The sequence below is a fragment of the Lolium perenne genome, chromosome 4, assembly GCF_019359855.2.
Source record: "Lolium perenne isolate Kyuss_39 chromosome 4, Kyuss_2.0, whole genome shotgun sequence".
NCBI lineage: Eukaryota > Viridiplantae > Streptophyta > Magnoliopsida > Poales > Poaceae > Lolium > Lolium perenne.
The window spans coordinates 15,638,540-15,645,078 of NC_067247.2; the positions used below are offsets into that span (position 1 = coordinate 15,638,540).

Here is a 6,539-nt window from a genome sequence, read left to right on the forward strand (position 1 = left end):
ACATGGCGGATGATCGCAGTGGCAGCACAGCTGGGACGTCGGCGCAGCGGCGACTGTACAGCTGAGACCTGGACGCGGTGGCGGTCGCGCTGGGTGAGGTGGTCTGACAGCCTGAGGGCAGAGGCGCAGGGCGGCCGGAGCTGTCTGCGGGCGACGGAATGAGCGTTGGGCGAGGTGGTCTGCGCGCGGCGGCGCGCTGAGCAAAATGGTGGATGGATGCGCGAGAGGGGCGTCGGGAGGAGCAGTATCGTGTTGTCTTACTCTGATCCCGTGCTACGTGCTCCATGAATCATGGGAGAATACAGCTACGGCATTTGGCGCAAAGAGACGAGGATGGAGGGCAATCTGGGATGATTAATAGGATGCCGCTATAAAGACTTTCATGATCAACGTGAAAATTTATGCAGAAAGATATGATATCTTTCCAAATTCGCTTATTTGTTGTACTACTAATTGTATCGTTGTTGAGGTAAGATCGGATGGTGTAGGTTGGTCCGGACGTTGAGGTGGTGATTCAACGGTTCAGATGCTTCTAATGACGACCACCAAAGTGCGTTGAGTGTCAAACGACCAACTCCCATTTAATAGTAAAGATCCATGTGTAATTTTCGTATACACAAATAACGATGCAAATCTAACGATCGCCAAGTTGACCTGGAACTAACTTAATTCCTGGTTAACCTGGAATTAGCAAAAGGTTCCAAAAAAGGTTGTCGGAACTGTCCACTGTATAGTCACTCCCTTAGAACAAATTCATCTCCGTACATTACTAAGATGCAAGCGTAGAGCAGAATGGAGATGCTATTACAACAAATTTATATCTCCACCTCTACAGATCTAAGATTTAAACGTATAGCGGTCTGGACTTTGAATTGAGCGTCTTCGTCCTCGTCCCAGAGGGTCTCCAAGAAGTGACATTCTTCGTCCTCATCCCAGCCAGTTTCGAAGAAGGCTTCTTCTTCGTCCTCTTCCCAGCCAGTCTCGAAGAAGTGACTTTGAGTTGGGATAGAATAATTGATAGATATTATTTGTGATCCAGTCAATACGAGCTCTCCCTTTATATGCAAACATGATCCAATTGGTACCGCAAGGAGAGATTGGTCCAACGGAAGGCAAAGTTTCGGGCCGAATTCTTCTCCATCTTGATAGTCGGTGAGATCCTCCGAATCTTTGTCTTCTCTACTGTAGATTGTGGTACCAATCTGAAATGTGCCGATGTACGCCATAACATGACCATACATGTCGGCAAAAACATACAAAAAGGGCAGGCGCACAATGAGCTTGAGATTAGCCTGCACGGCGTCACTTAGCACCGCACACGTCACGTACAGGGAGCCCATGTTTGTTGTGATGGTTATGGTGTCGGGATGGTTGAGCATGCTACGATAGTCATCAGGCGAATCATAGCATGCTGTGTACTCCTCATCTATCCCGGGGAAAAAGGCTATGATGCTGAAGCCCCAATACGCCGAGATGGAACAGCCTGGTCCAGTGAGCCGCAGCTTACTCTGCATTCATATATATGTCTGTGTGTGAGTGATAGCCACCACATCAATTAAATCGCAATCAATCTGTTGTTAAGTGAGAACAATCATATATATACCTTGAATTCGGAGTCGTCGGCGTGTGTTGTTAACCACTCATTTTTTTGCGAATAGAAATCTGCATCCGCATCCCGACCCGGACGGTTGTAGATACAGTTGGAAGCAGTCCCATCCATGATAGTAATGGTGCCCCTGAAGGGAAAGTCAGAATATGCAGCAAATACCTCTACGAGGAGTTGGCCACGAAGTGCAGAACGCTGCCGTGCATTGTTGCGGCCAACCGACGGAGACAGGAGCAAAGGTGCCGAGGGAGGTGGTGCCAAGGAGGAACGCGGTGGCGCATTGTGGCGGCCAACTGACGGAGGCAGGAGCAGAGGTGCCGAGGGAGGTGGTGCCAAGGAGGAATGCGGTGACGCATTGCGGCGGCCAACTGACGGAGGCAGGAGCAGAGGTGCCGAGGAAGGTAGTGCTAAGGAGGAACGCGGCGGCGCATTGTGGCGGCCAACTGAAGTAGACAGGAGCAGCGGTGCCGAGGAGGAACGGGCGAGGTCAATCAGGCCCAGCGGTGGAGTAGTGAAGTGGCGAGGACGGACAATGGGGACGTTGTCAGTACTAGCAGCTGGCCGCCGGGAAAGGATGAAGTGAACGATCAGTCGCAGCGCCAAGGGGCAGACGAGGTCCAACAGCAGCTTCGAAGATGGAAACGTGTTTTTCTCGTGCTCAGACTGTTTCAGAATCAATCAATCAATCAATCAATGGTCTTTCGTGTTAGCAATAATAATGGTATCATAAGAAAAACAATCAAATTTGAAGCATACATAGATGGAAGAAGGGGCGTTGTTGCGGCAATCAATTGCGCATAAAATTAACGCATGCTTAATAAGACCATAGAATCCAGAGCTACAAGAAGATACGGATGTCTTACCAGCAGATCGCGCAAACAATCCCATTGACATGATCTTTCCGTCGGCGGCGGTGGCTCCTCTGACATGCTAGCTGTAGCTCACACGGCGGCGGCGGCGGCAGGCAAACCGTAGACTAGATGATGCTTGTTGCTGGGGCTGGCCACCTTTATTTCGGAAATCCACACGGTGAGTTGGGGCCGGATCCGGCAACCCCACCAAAACCGTCTCCCCCCTGTCCAATTAGAAGTCGATTTGGAGCATTTCTAAACATAAACCCCTAAATACACGTATGGAGGCCACCACAAAACAGATTTACTGGCTAAAATACAATCACAGACCAGAAGTGCAAACCGAACTGCATAATTTAAAATAAATGATTGCGCCAGATTGTTCAGTACATTTCGACAGAGAAAGGAGAAGAACAACGGAGCCTAGTGCTCCATTTTCTACGTTAATGGCGCCGCCGCGGACGCTGACTACCAAAATATAGCTCACTGTAGTCTGAGAGCTTCTTGCCGCGGCGGCGGAGCCAGCTGCAGCTCACTCGGAGTAGTCGACCTCGATGTAGCAGGCATCCTGCATCGCCTGCTCGCGGAGCCATTCCGCCTTCTTGTCAGCATCGCGGTGGGTCTGGTCCTCCACCAGCTTCGTGACGGTGCCTAGGACGGAGTCGGGGACGAAGTCGCCGGCCATCGGCGTGGGCGCGGCGTGCTTGAGCTTGGCGGCGAGCATCGGAATGTCCTCGTCCTCCACGTAGTTTCCCGGGTCGAACTGCGGCACCGGGGGCGACGCGCTCGAGCTCGGCGCCTCGCTGAAGCTGAGGCGGTGCGGCGGCGGATCGATGGAGCGCGATGTCAATCTGCGGGAGCTCGAGGGCTGCAGATCCCGGTAGAAACACGATTCGTGCCTCTCGAATGTGTGTGGCGGCTTCCAGCCCTGTCGAAGGTACCGGTAGGAGTCGTGAATGCGCGCGACGTCGAAGGCCTGACGCTACCGCTCGAGCTCCTCGGCGGCGGACAGCTCGCGGGCGCAAGAGGAAGGGGATCCGGCGCCGCCCACTCTCCATCCGCAGCGGCCTCCTAGACCTCAATCGAATACCATGGCGTTGCCGCTCGCGGGAGGAACGGGATGTGCCCGATTGCTCGTCGGAGTCTCGATGCGCGCGGCGGATTTCTCGTCGGCGGCGAGGCGGATGGGGTTTGACCCGCATAGGGATCTCCGAACGGGATATATAGCGGCCGAGATCAGTTTTGGGTTGCGGCCTGGAAAACAAATCCCTGGAAAACAAATCCAGGCCAGACCACCGATGCGGTGTCTAGCCTGTCCAAAAAAAAAAAACAGCGAAAACCCCCATATCGGCCCTAATTGCTATATGGGGCCGATATGCGGTGTCTGCTAGAGATGCTCTTAGATGCTCTAGGGGGGCCTAAAAGACGTCACAGGAGGATGGAGGGGGGAGATAGGAGGATGTGTCGGGATGCTTTATTCATGAGCAAATCCATTTCGAAAAATATTCCTAAGCTAATAGTCATATCTTAGGTTAAATTTTAATAACTTTACTTGCTATAACGTTATTTATGAAATAATATGTGCACTGTATAGTCTGTTTTTCTATCCTGTTGGCTCAAGGACCTGAGTTTTGCTCCTTAAGAAAAGAAGTTGTTTTTTGGTTATCAAAAGAAGAACTTGTTTTCTATTTGTCGTGGTGCCGGTTTCTCTTATCCGAGATAATTTTTGATAAGTAATCTATGCTATATTGTTGCCACGTGGGATGTTGATATTAGACTTTTAAAAAATTAGAGACAAATTTTTATATATTTGGTTATGTATGTGTTACTTTGTTATTTTTGGATAATATACTTTATTTGAGAACCAATCTATGGTTGGGTGCTTAGGAGGGCGTACCTCCAGCCCACGAGAGTTCAAATTCCAGGTTTAACACTTTGGTGTCTCATAAAAGGAGAAATATTCTTCAGTGGAAGGCGACGTTTCCGTCGACTACGAGACGCCTGTGATGACTTCGTCAATCTTAAGACCCGTCAAATAAAGTTTCTTTGACTCAGTCTCTCAAATGTGCCCATAAGGGTAGGCTGTGTGTGCCCGCGTTCATATGGGTGAGTGTATGTGCATATGTGTGAGTGTCTACATCTGTATTGTGTTTCAAAAAAAGATAATATACTTTATTTTTGCTGAAATACATTATTTTTAGGATATATATGGTATTTTTTATTCAAACACTATTTAAAATATAGTACTCTATTAGCATGATATTGTGTGTACATCATTTGGAGGAGGCCACGTCTATTTCTTTTAGCACGTTATTTTAAACATTGGTCTGGAGAAATTATTTTTATTTTGAGAGAAACATTCGCATTCCACTGAACTGGTATCCAGCACATAGGTTAAGCACAGACTGAGGTAGCGCCGTGCTTAGCAAGACCTTGGACATACAGGAATTTTTACACTATGAACAGCAACATTTAACAAGGCTTTGATTTCTCTCAAGATAACTCCAAGCGGTAAGGGGGCATAGCTCCCTATCGTATGGGTTGCTTCAGGATAGTAGCATCCATTTCCAGCACCACCTTGATGCATCCCATGGTAGAAGTAATGCGTACAGCTTGGAGGGCTGCAAGAGATTCTACATGAAGAGCGTTGCTGACCTTTTGGAGATGACCACATCCTGCTTCTACAACGACTCCCCGGTCGTTTCTGAGTACAAAGCCCCAGCCTCGCGATAGAGAAGCCTCTCGGAAAGCACCATCAGTATTAACCTTTAGATAACTAGCACATGTCCTTGGACATTTCTGGTCCGCTCCTGATGCTTAATATAATGATGCGCAGATCTCCTGCGGGTTCTCGAAAAAAATAACTAGCACAAAACCCGTACGTTGCTACGGCTAAAAATGATAAATTGTACACTAAAAAGAATATTTGTTTCAAAATTTCACGGTTTCAGCAAAAGATACAATATATTGGCAAGAAATGGAGTCATCAGCTACGTTTTATTTAACACCAACATCATCTAAAAGTCATAGCTACACGTCAGGAAGGATATAAATAGATGCATGTTACTTGCATATCCAACCTAGAGAAGGAGTATTTGGAATCAGCCCAATCTTTCTCCAACATATTTGTTCTCTTCGCTTTAATTAGCATCGTAAACTTCATTTTCCGTGTACGTACGTGCAGCCAGTGGTCAGATCGTTGTACTTTCAGTAATCCAACACGTGGGAGTTAGTGCCGAGCTAGAAATTCAGCGTGACCAATAATACGGAGGAAATTTCTCAAGCTCTTTGCATGGATCCTGGAAACAGCCGGCGTGAGCGAGGTCGATCAGTTGCGGGTGATCAGATTCGCCTCTACAGCCTCCTTGGCGCATATTGTCGAGAAGACACACCGACCTGTTCTGCTGCTCCATCAGAATATCAGATAGACGGCCAGGACGACGGTACGCCGGCCGGACCCGCGGCTGCTGTATCAGAATACCAGATATTCGACCGTGACTAAAGTCCCATATGATACAAGGGAAAATCTACTGAGAAGCGCCGCATCGTTCGCTCTCCGGTGCGACGCCTCGTGATTAGAAAAAAGAGCATCACGCCCTATAGGAAGGAGAGCAGATTTAGGCCGGACCTTTATCCCGTTCTTATCTCTTCGCACACCCGACCTTTCCCACATGAACCGTACCCCGAGCTCCTGGACCAGGCCGCCGCTGGCAAACTGCGTCGCCCATTCCTCCGCCTCGCCCTGCGTCTCCCCTCACCGCTCCGCCATGCACCGCCGCCGACCATAGCCCCGCCACACGCAACCCCTGTCGGCTCGCAGAACGCTACAACAACCCTGGGGAGCGGCGGGGCAGCGCCGCGGGTGGCCGCCGTGAGAGAGTTGGACCTTGCAGCTCACTGATCTTCTTCTCTCTAGCTCTGAAGAACTCACAGGGACAAACACACACACGCACGCGCCAAGGAAGAAGAAGACAGGGGCTTTGCCAACGACACTTTTTCCTTGACACGCACAAACGCTACATCTTTTCTCACTTTCTCGTTACAGGACTCATCTGATTACAAGACTATATATAGCCTACACA

At 49.3% G+C, this 6,539-nt stretch overlaps 1 long non-coding RNA gene across 1 annotated transcript; it reads right to left on the minus strand.

Moving 5' to 3' along the window:
- Positions 1 to 742: 742 nt before the first annotated feature.
- LOC127346584 (uncharacterized) lies at positions 743 to 2,226 on the minus strand. The gene is made up of 2 exons (XR_011744291.1): positions 1,604 to 2,226; positions 743 to 1,508 (listed from the first exon to the last, which is right to left on the minus strand). It is a non-coding gene; the product is annotated as an uncharacterized lncRNA (long non-coding RNA).
- Positions 2,227 to 6,539: the final 4,313 nt, after the last annotated feature.